This window comes from Palaemon carinicauda, chromosome 29 (genome assembly GCF_036898095.1).
Source record: "Palaemon carinicauda isolate YSFRI2023 chromosome 29, ASM3689809v2, whole genome shotgun sequence".
Classification (NCBI taxonomy): Eukaryota; Metazoa; Arthropoda; class Malacostraca; order Decapoda; family Palaemonidae; genus Palaemon; species Palaemon carinicauda.
In genome coordinates, this window is record NC_090753.1 from 68435963 (window position 1) to 68445962 (window position 10000).

Consider the following 10000-nt stretch of genomic DNA (forward strand, 5'->3'; position numbering starts at 1 on the left):
GGCCTACATGGCTGATGGCTATGAAGCGCGAAGTAGGAGATGATGAATGGAGAAATATTGCATTAAGAGCTCAAGATAGAGACGACTAGCGAAATCTAACCGAGGCCCTTTGCGTCAATAGGCGTTGGAGAGGATGATGAAATAGTGCATAAGTTCGAATCTGGGTTATGGGAGGTGCCTTTAAGAAATATGATAGCTTAGACCGTCTGTAATTCTTTATGTATGATGAATTTCATATTAATAGGTTATGTGTGGAGTAATAATCAGAAATATACATATGTATAGTTTATAGTTGGCAGAAGCAAGGGACAGTGACAATACCCTGGCAGGACAATGCGCTAGAGCCCCCTCTCCTCCCAAACTAGGACCAGGGAAAGCCAGACAGTGGCTGCTGTAATACACTGGCAGGACAATGCTCCAGAACCCCCTTCTCTACCCAAGCTAGGACCAGGAAAAGCCAGACAGTGGCTGCTGTAATACACTGGCAGGACAATGCTCCAGAACCCCCCTCTCTACCCAAGCTAGGACCAGGAAAAGCCAGACAATGGCTGCTGATGACTCAGCAGGTAGACTTGTAGGCTTCCCCAAACATCGTATCCTTAACTCACAAGGATGGTGAGGTTGCAGACACTATAAGAAACTACTGCGCTTGAGCGGGTCTCGAACGCCAGTCTAGTAGACCTACTGGCAGGGACGTTTCAAATAGGCTTCATATTCCTCAGCCATGTAGGCCTGGGTCTTCCAACTCTTCTAGTGCCTTCTGGAGCCCAATTAAATGTTTGGTGAACTAATCTCTCTTTTGGAGTGCGAAGAGCATGCTCAAACCATCCCCATCTACCCCTCACCATCATCTCATCCACATATGGCACTCGAGTAATCTCTCTTATGGTTTCATTTCTAATCCTGTCCTGCCATTTAACTCCCAATATTCTTCTGAGGGCTTTGTTCTCAAATCTATTATATCTTTTTGATATTGTTTCATTGTCATATATAATATATATATATATATATATATATATATATATATGATGAATTTTGCACATTTAGACGTGTTTTTTTCATATTCAAAAATAAGCCATATATATTTTTGATACATTAATGTCTGGATTCTCTTAACGACCTGGGATCAGAGCCCCAGGCGAAATCACGCAAAGACAAGAGCTTGGGTCCGGCCGGGCTTTCTTCGTGGCCAAGTGGCTTAGTCACTGTCTATACAAGCTTGCCGACCAGGGTTCGATTCCCGGCCGGAGCCAAGCTCTTGTCTTTGTGTGATTTCGCCTGGGGCTCTGATCCCAGGTCGTTAAGAGAATCCAGACATTAATGTATCAAAAATATATATGGCTTATTTTTTAATAGATACATATATATATATATATATATATATGTATATATATATGTATATATATGTATATATATACACAACTATATATATATTTTTCGATGATTTCGGACTCTCTCTCTCTCTCTCTCTCTCTCTCTCTCTCTCTCTCTGAAAATATGAAGACAGACCAAGAGAGAGTAGGTTGACCATTCTAATAAGAATAATAGCTGTCATCCTGGGCATATCTCTCTCTCTCTCTCTCTCTCTCTCTCTCTCTCTCTCTCTCTCTAGGAAATAGAAATGACTAAAAGGTGCAGTGGACCAGAATACAATTTCCAAATATACCAAAAATAAAAAATAGCACAAAACAATAAAAAAAAATACTTTAAATAACAAGAAAACACAAAAAAAAAAAAAATAATAAAAAAAAAAATAAACTTATAAAAAGACAACACCAACACTGAGCATTAAACTTTAAAAAACAAAAATGATAATGAGAAACTAAATGAGAATCACAAAGAAAAATAAATAATTACAAGGGCACCAAAACTTGAGAATTAAAAAGGAAAAAAAAAAGGGAGAGAGAAAAACCTTTGAGTAAATTGGAAAGGGAAAAGTGGGCGAGGAATGGCTGAGGAAAGCAGATGCAAATGAGAGAAAACAAAAGCTAAATTAGAATGAAGACACAAAACAGGAAATGTCGAAAGAATGGAGGAGGAGGAGGAATAGGAGAAGGGAAGAATGCGCCGGATAAAAAAGGGGGAAGTGGGAAGGCACGACGAAAGAAGGTTAATGATGATAATTAGGAATTAAAGGAGGGAAGATAAAAGAGCAAATAGGGAAGATAAATGTGGTGTGGGAATGTTACAAGGGCGTCCTCTATTGGTGGTTTTTATTCCTGTCCTGTATCTGTTTATATCCTTTTATGGCAGTAGGTTGACCAGGGCACCAGCCGCCCGTTGAAATACTACCGCTAGAGAGTTATGGGGTCCTTTGACTGGTCAGACAGTATTATAGCGGATCCTTCTCTCTGGTTACGGTTCCTTCCCTTTGCCTTTATACACCGAATAGTCTGGATTCCTGTCCTGTATCTGTTTATATCCTTTTATGGCAGTAGGTTGGCCAGGGCACCAGCCGCCCGTTGAAATACTACCGCTAGAGAGTTATGGGGTCCTTGGACTGGTCAGACAGTATTATAGTGGATCCTTCTCTCTGGTTACGGTTCCTTCCCTTTACCTTCATACACCGAATAGTCTGGCCTATTCTTTACAGATTCTCCTCTGTCCTCATACACCTGACAACACTGAGATTACCAAACAGTTCTTCTTCACCCAAGGGGTTAACTACAGCAATGTTATTGTTCAGTGGCTACTTTCCTCTTTGTAAGGGTAGAAGAGACTCTTTAGCTATGGTAAGCAGCTCTTCTAGGAGTAGGACACTCCAAAATCAAACCATTGTTCTCTAGTCTTGGGTAGTGCCATAGCCTCTGTACCATAGTCTTTCACTGTCTTGGGTTAGAATTCTCTTGCTTTAGGGTACACTCAAGCCCACTATTCTATCTTATTTCTCTTCTCTTGTTTTGTTAAAGTTTTTATAATTCTTATAGGAGATATTTATTTTAATGTTGTTACTGTTCTTAAAATATTTTATTTTTCCTTGTTTCCTTTCCTCACTGGGCTATCTTCCCTGTTGGGGTCCCTGGACTTATATAATTTTGCTTTTCCAACTAAGGGTTGTAGCTTAGCAATTTATAATAATAATAATAATAATAGTGTTCATGTTTTTTGGCAATATAACTTTAATCTGTTTATGTCCTTTGCTAGTGTTCATGTTTTAAAGGGAAATAAGGAAGGAAATAAACGACAAGAGAAGTAATGAACAATTTAAATAAAATATTGCAAGAACAGTTACAATATTAAATTAAATCTTTCATATTTGTATGTATATATATATATATATATATATATAATGTGTGTGTGTGTGTGTGTGTGTGTGGATAAATATAAACACAATATCGTGTTCAAATAGAAATAAATTTCTACCTCATACTTGGGATCGAGCCTTCGCCCCTTCTAATGAAAGGCTAGGTCGCTTCCTACCATGCCGCCAGAGGCTCTGGAAGCATTGTTGGAAGCGACCTGCCCTTTCGTTACAAGGGGCTAGGGTTCGATCCCAAGCATGAGGTAGTAATTTATATATATATATATATATATATATGTGTGTGTGTGTGTGTGTGTGTGTGTGTTTTGATGTTACTGTTTTTAGAATATTTTATTGTTAATTTTTTCTCATATCGGTCATTTCCTTATTTCCTTTCCTCACTGGGCTATTTTTTCCTATTGGACCCCTTGGGCTTATAGCATCCTGCTTTTCCAACTAGGGTTGTAGCATAGCAATTAATAATAATAATAATAATAATAATAATAATAATAATAATAATGATAATAATAGTAATAATAACATATGTGTGTATGGATATAGTGTATATGTTATTTACAGTATATGTGATAAATTTATATATATATATATATATATATATGTATATATATATATATATATATACTGTATATATATGTATACATACATATATATATATATATATATGTGTGTGTGTGTGTGTGTGTGTGTATATATAGATATATGTAAATGGATATTTATCATTTACTGCTTATATCTGTAACTTATCCTTCGTATATGTTTTCAGTCAAAAATAGTATGTTTGTATGATTATATTTTACATGAGAGAGAGAGAGAGAGAGAGAGAGAGAGAGAGAGAGAGAGAGGTTAGGTTACGAAGCTAGGTCATGAAAGCCTAAGAGAGATATATTATGAAAAGAATTATGAAAGTTATGAATAAACGTAGGTGTATATATATATATATATATATATATGTGTGTGTGTGTGTGTGTGCGTGTGCAGGTAAGGGTAGTAAGAGACAAGTAACATGTACATCTGGAAAAGCAAAAAAAAAAAAAAAAAAAAAAAAATATATGTCAGAAAACGAACAGGTCAATATTGGACCTGTCAACTCCCGTCTTACTTTTTTTTTATTTGCTTTATTCTTCTTTCAGTTGCCCAGTTTGGAAACGCCTCTACGACCCTCTTTTATATATGTGTTTATATATATATATATATATAGAGAGAGAGAGAGAGAGAGAGAGAGAGAGAGAGAGAGATAGAGAGATTGATTGATTGATTAGAGGTTTTCTGGCACCCTGAATATATATATATATATATATATATGTACAGTATATATATATATATATATATATATTATTTACTTATTTATATGTGTATATATATTTATATGTGTATATATATATATATTTATATATATAATATATACATTATATATATATATATATAGAGAGAGAGAGAGAGAGAGAGAGAGAGAGAGAGAGAGAGAAGTAAGTCTGGTCTGCGCTTTATTATTATTATTATTATTCGCTAAGCTACAACCCTAGTTGGAAAATCAAGTTACTATAAGCCCAAGGGCTCCAACAGGGAAAAAATAGGCCAGGGGGGAAAGGAAATAAGGAAATAAATAAACGATATAAAAAATAATGAACAATTAAAATAAAATATTTTAAAAACAGTAACAACATCAAAACAGATATTTCATAAACAAACTATAAAAAGACTGATGTCAGCCTGTTCAACATAAAAACATTTGCTGCAAGTTTGAACTTTTGAAGTTCAAACTGGGAATATTGTATTTTGTATTAGTAATATTAATATACACCATATATAAGTAGTAGATTCTTAGGCTCTCATTTGCTAGGTCCTGGGTTTCAACCCAATCTGCAGTCCATTAGTCGATCGAGCTGTGATCCAGGTAGATTCCCCAAAAATATATATTAATAAAAAAGATTAATCAATAATTGATTATTGTTAATTGATTACCATATTTCGATAATCATAAATGAATTTTTTGCAGACAATTTTCACATCATTCGATTGTAGGTGACATATACTTATAAAGTGTTGTTGGGGGCACCTACTTGTAAAATGTTGTTGGTGGCACTTACTTGTAAAGTATTGTTGGGGGCACCTACTTATAAAGTGTAATTGAAGTGTCGTTGGCGGGACCTATTTATAAATTGTTGTTTGGGCACCTACTTGTAAAGTGTGATTGGTGGCACCTACTTATAAAGGGTAGTTGACGGCACCTACTTATAAAATGGGTGGTCTCTTTAAATTTTGAGATTCTTTCTCCTATATGATTACGACATTTTTGGAAGAAATATTTGGTAATATTTATATATATTTATTTTTATGGAATCTCATAAGTTCAGACTAGATTCATAGTTTATTATTATTATTATTATTATTATTATTATTATTATTTCTATATTTTTCCATTTCATCTTCATAGTTTATCATTTATACCGTTTCTTTTCCTCATTGGACAGCTGTTTTTCTGTTTTTCCTTTCGAAATATATTTTACATAATGAATTTTGGAAATTGGAATCTAAAATTAAGAGCACAGAACCTGACAGATTTTAAATGCTCATGTGGTATTTGTATAGAAATTATATATTGGTATAATCTACTCTTATACTTTAGATATTTATAGTTTGGGTAAATTTATCTCAAAATATTTTGTCTTTAAAATTGCTTTAAAGGGGTCATATTAGAATATAAACATTAAAACTAAATATAAAGATTAAAGCTAATTATAAAGATTAAAACTAAATATAAGGATTAAAGCTAAATATAAAGATTACAGCTAATTATGAATATTAAAGCTAAATATAAAGATTAAAGCTAATTATAAAGATTAAAGTTAAATATAAAGATTAAAGCTAAACATAAAGATTAAAACTAAATATAAGGATTAAAGCTAAAAATAAAGATTAAAGCTAAATATAAAGATTAAAGCTAATTATAAAGATTAAAGTTAAATATAAAGATTAAAGCTAAACATAAAGATTAAAACTAAATATAAGGATTAAAGCTAAAAATAAAGATTAAAGCTAATTATGAATATTAAAGCTAAATATAAAGATTAAAGCTAATTATAAAGATTAAAGTTAAATATAAAGATTAAAGCTAAACATAAAGATTAAAACTAAATATAAGGATTAAAGATAATTATAAAGATTAAAGCTAAATATAAAGATTAAAGTTAAATATAAAGATTAAAACTAAATATAAATATCAAAGCTAATTATAAAGATTAAAGCTAAATATAAAGATTAAAGCTAATTATAAAGATTGAAGCCAAATATAAAGATTAAAACTAAATATAAAGATAAAAATTAAATATAAAGACTAAAACTAAATATAAAGATTAAAACTAGATATAAAGATTAAAGCTAATTATAAAGATTAAAGTTAAATATAAAGATTAAAGCTAATTATAAAGATTAAAGCTAAATTTAAAGATTAAAACTAAATATAAAGATTAAAGTTAAATATGAAGATTAAAACTAAATATAAAGATTAAAGTTAAATGTAAAGATTTAAACTTTCATCAATCAGCAAAATATGATATCGACAATTCAAATAAAATTCAGTTTTCAAATTTACATAAAATTAACTTAAATTATTACAATAAACTGAACAAATTTACTGAAATATCTAGAATTAAATCTCCGTAGGGTTTTCTAGCTAACTACATTATATATATATATATATATATATATATAAACAGAATGGGTACCTGGAGATTGTAAAAGAAGCAGGGGAAGGAAGAGAAGACGATGGATTGGCAGACTAAGAAAGTTTGCGGGTGTGGACTGGCATAGAAAGACCATAAACAGACGCGAGTGGAAGGGAATGTCTGAGGCCTTTGTTCTGCAGTGGACTAGTAACGGCTGATGATGATATATATATATTATATATATATATATATATATATATATTTATATATATATGTATATATATAATATATATATATATATATATATATATACTGCGTATATATATATATATATATATATATTATATATTATATATTTGTGTGTATAAACCCACGGATACAAACTCACCAACACCTAGAACGGGCACTCAGTAGAGTGCATACCTTCGCCAACGCCACATTTGTTACCCTGCAAATCTGATGAAAATTTACCACATAGCAAAAAGACATTCTTTACCTTTCCGTTACCTTGACCTTTGACCCGATCACTCCCAAAACCTAGTTGAATTGCCCTTGGATCATGACCAATCATCATACCAAATTTCACAAGATTCGGTCAAATAGTTTCTGAGTTACGCGAATGACTAAAACACAGACAGACAGACATACAAACAAATATACGCCTATATAAAAAAAAATCCACACTTGAATAAAAATAGTCAAATGACATCTCCATTTCCCCCCCACCCCCCCCACCCCACACCCCCCCCCCCCAAAAAAAAAAAAGAAAAAAAAAACAAGTCTGCGACAAATGAATAACATTATAATAAAAAACACAGACAGACAGACATACAAACAAATATACGCCTATATAAAAAATCCAGACTTAAATAAAAATAGTAAAAGGACATCTCCCTTTCCCCCCTTCCCCACCCCACACCTCCCCCCCCCCAAAAAAAAAAAAAAGAAAACAGAGTCTAAGTAGATAAATACACGCCTATATAAAAATAATCCACTCCTAAATAAAAGTATTATTATTATTATTATTATTATTATTATTATTATTATTATTATCCAAGCTACAACCCTAATTGGAAAAGCAAGATGCTATAAGCCCAGGGGCTCCAATAGGGAAAAATAGCCCAGTGAGGAAAGGAAATAAGGAAATAAATAATTGAAGAGAACAAATTAACAATAAATCATTCTAAAAAAAGTAATGTCAAAAGAGATATATCATATGTAAACTATTAACAACGTCAACAACAAATATGTCATATATAAACTATAAAAAGACTCATGTCTGCCTGGTCAACAAAAAAGCATTTGCTCCAACTTTGAACTTTTGAAGTTCTACTGATTCAACAACCCGATTAGGAAGATCATTCCACAACTTGGTAACAGCTGGAATAAAACTTCTAGAGTACTGCGTAGTATTGAGTCTTATGATGGAGAAGGCCTGGCTATTAGAATTAACTGCCTGCCTAGTATTACGAACAGGATAGAATTGTCCAGGGAGATCTGAATGTAAAGGATGGTCAGAGTTATGAAAAATCTTATGCAACATGCATAATGAACTAATTGATCGACGGTGCCAGAGATTAATATCTAGATCAGGAATAAGAAATTTAATAGACCGTAAGTTTCTGTCCAACAAATTAAGATGAGAATCAGCAGCTGAAGACCAGACAGGAGAACAATACTCAAAACAAGGTAGAATAAAAGAATTAAAACACTTCTTCAGAATAGATTGATCACCGAATATCTTAAAAGACTTTCTCAATAAGCCAATTTTTTGTGCAATTGAAGAAGACACAGACCTTATATGTTTCTCAAAAGTAAATTTGCTGTCAAGAATCACGCCTAAAATTTTGAAAGAGTCATACAAATTTAAAGAAACATTATCAATACTGAGATCCGGATGTTGAGGAGCCACCGTCCTTGACCTACTTACAATCATACTTTGAGTTTTGTTAGGATTCAACTTCATACCCCATAATTTGCACCATGCACTAATTTTAGCTAAATCTCTATTAAGGGATTCACCAACCCCAGATCTACATTCAGGGGATGGAATTGATGCAAAGAGAGTAGCATCATCTGCATATGCAACAAGCTTATTTTCTAGGCCAAACCACATGTCATGTGTATATAGTATGAAAAGTAATGGGCCAAGAACACTACCCTGTGGAACACCGGATATCACATTCCTATACTCACTATGGTGCCCATCAACAACAACTCTTTGAGATCTACTACTTAAAAAATCAATAATAATGCTAAGAAACGACCCACCCACTCCCAACTGTTTCAGTTTGAAAACAAGGGCCTCATGATTAACACGGTCAAAGGCAGCACTAAAATCAAGGCCAATCATACGAACTTCCCGACCACAATCAAGGGATTTCTGTACTGCATTGGAGATTGTAAGAAGGGCATCACATGCTCCAAGGCCTTTCCGAAAACCAAATTGCAAACTAGGGAATAGATGATTACCTTCAGCAAACCTATTAAGACGTTTTGCCAGAAGACGTTCAAAAACTTTAGATAATATGGGAGTTATGGAAATTGGGCGGTAATCAGTGGGACTTGAGCTACCACAAACACATTTACATAGAGGAGCAACATTACCAATTCTCCAACAAGTGCTAAAAGCTCCTCTTCTTGCTAACTTGCGTAAAATAACAGATAACTTTGGAGCTAAAAAATCTGCTGTCTTTATAAAAAACAAAGGAAAAATACCATTAGGGTCTACACCTCCATAAGCATCAAGGTCCATCAACAGAGCTTTAATCTCACGAGATCGAAAAGCTAAACTAGTTAGTTTAGCCTCAGGAAAACAGGAATGAGGAAGTTCAAGTTTTTCATTACTCTGTTTACTGTCAAAAACATCAGCCAAAAGGGTTGCCTTTTCCTTTGGACAGTGAGTGACTGAGCCATCTGGTTTAAGTAAAGGAGGAACTGTTGCATCTACACCAAAGCGTGCAGATTTAAGGGTAGACCACCATTTATGTTCCTGAGTTGTACCAGAGAGGGTTTCTTTTATGATTAAATTGTACTCCTTTTCAGTTGAGGCATAAACTCTGAGCAAAAGCTC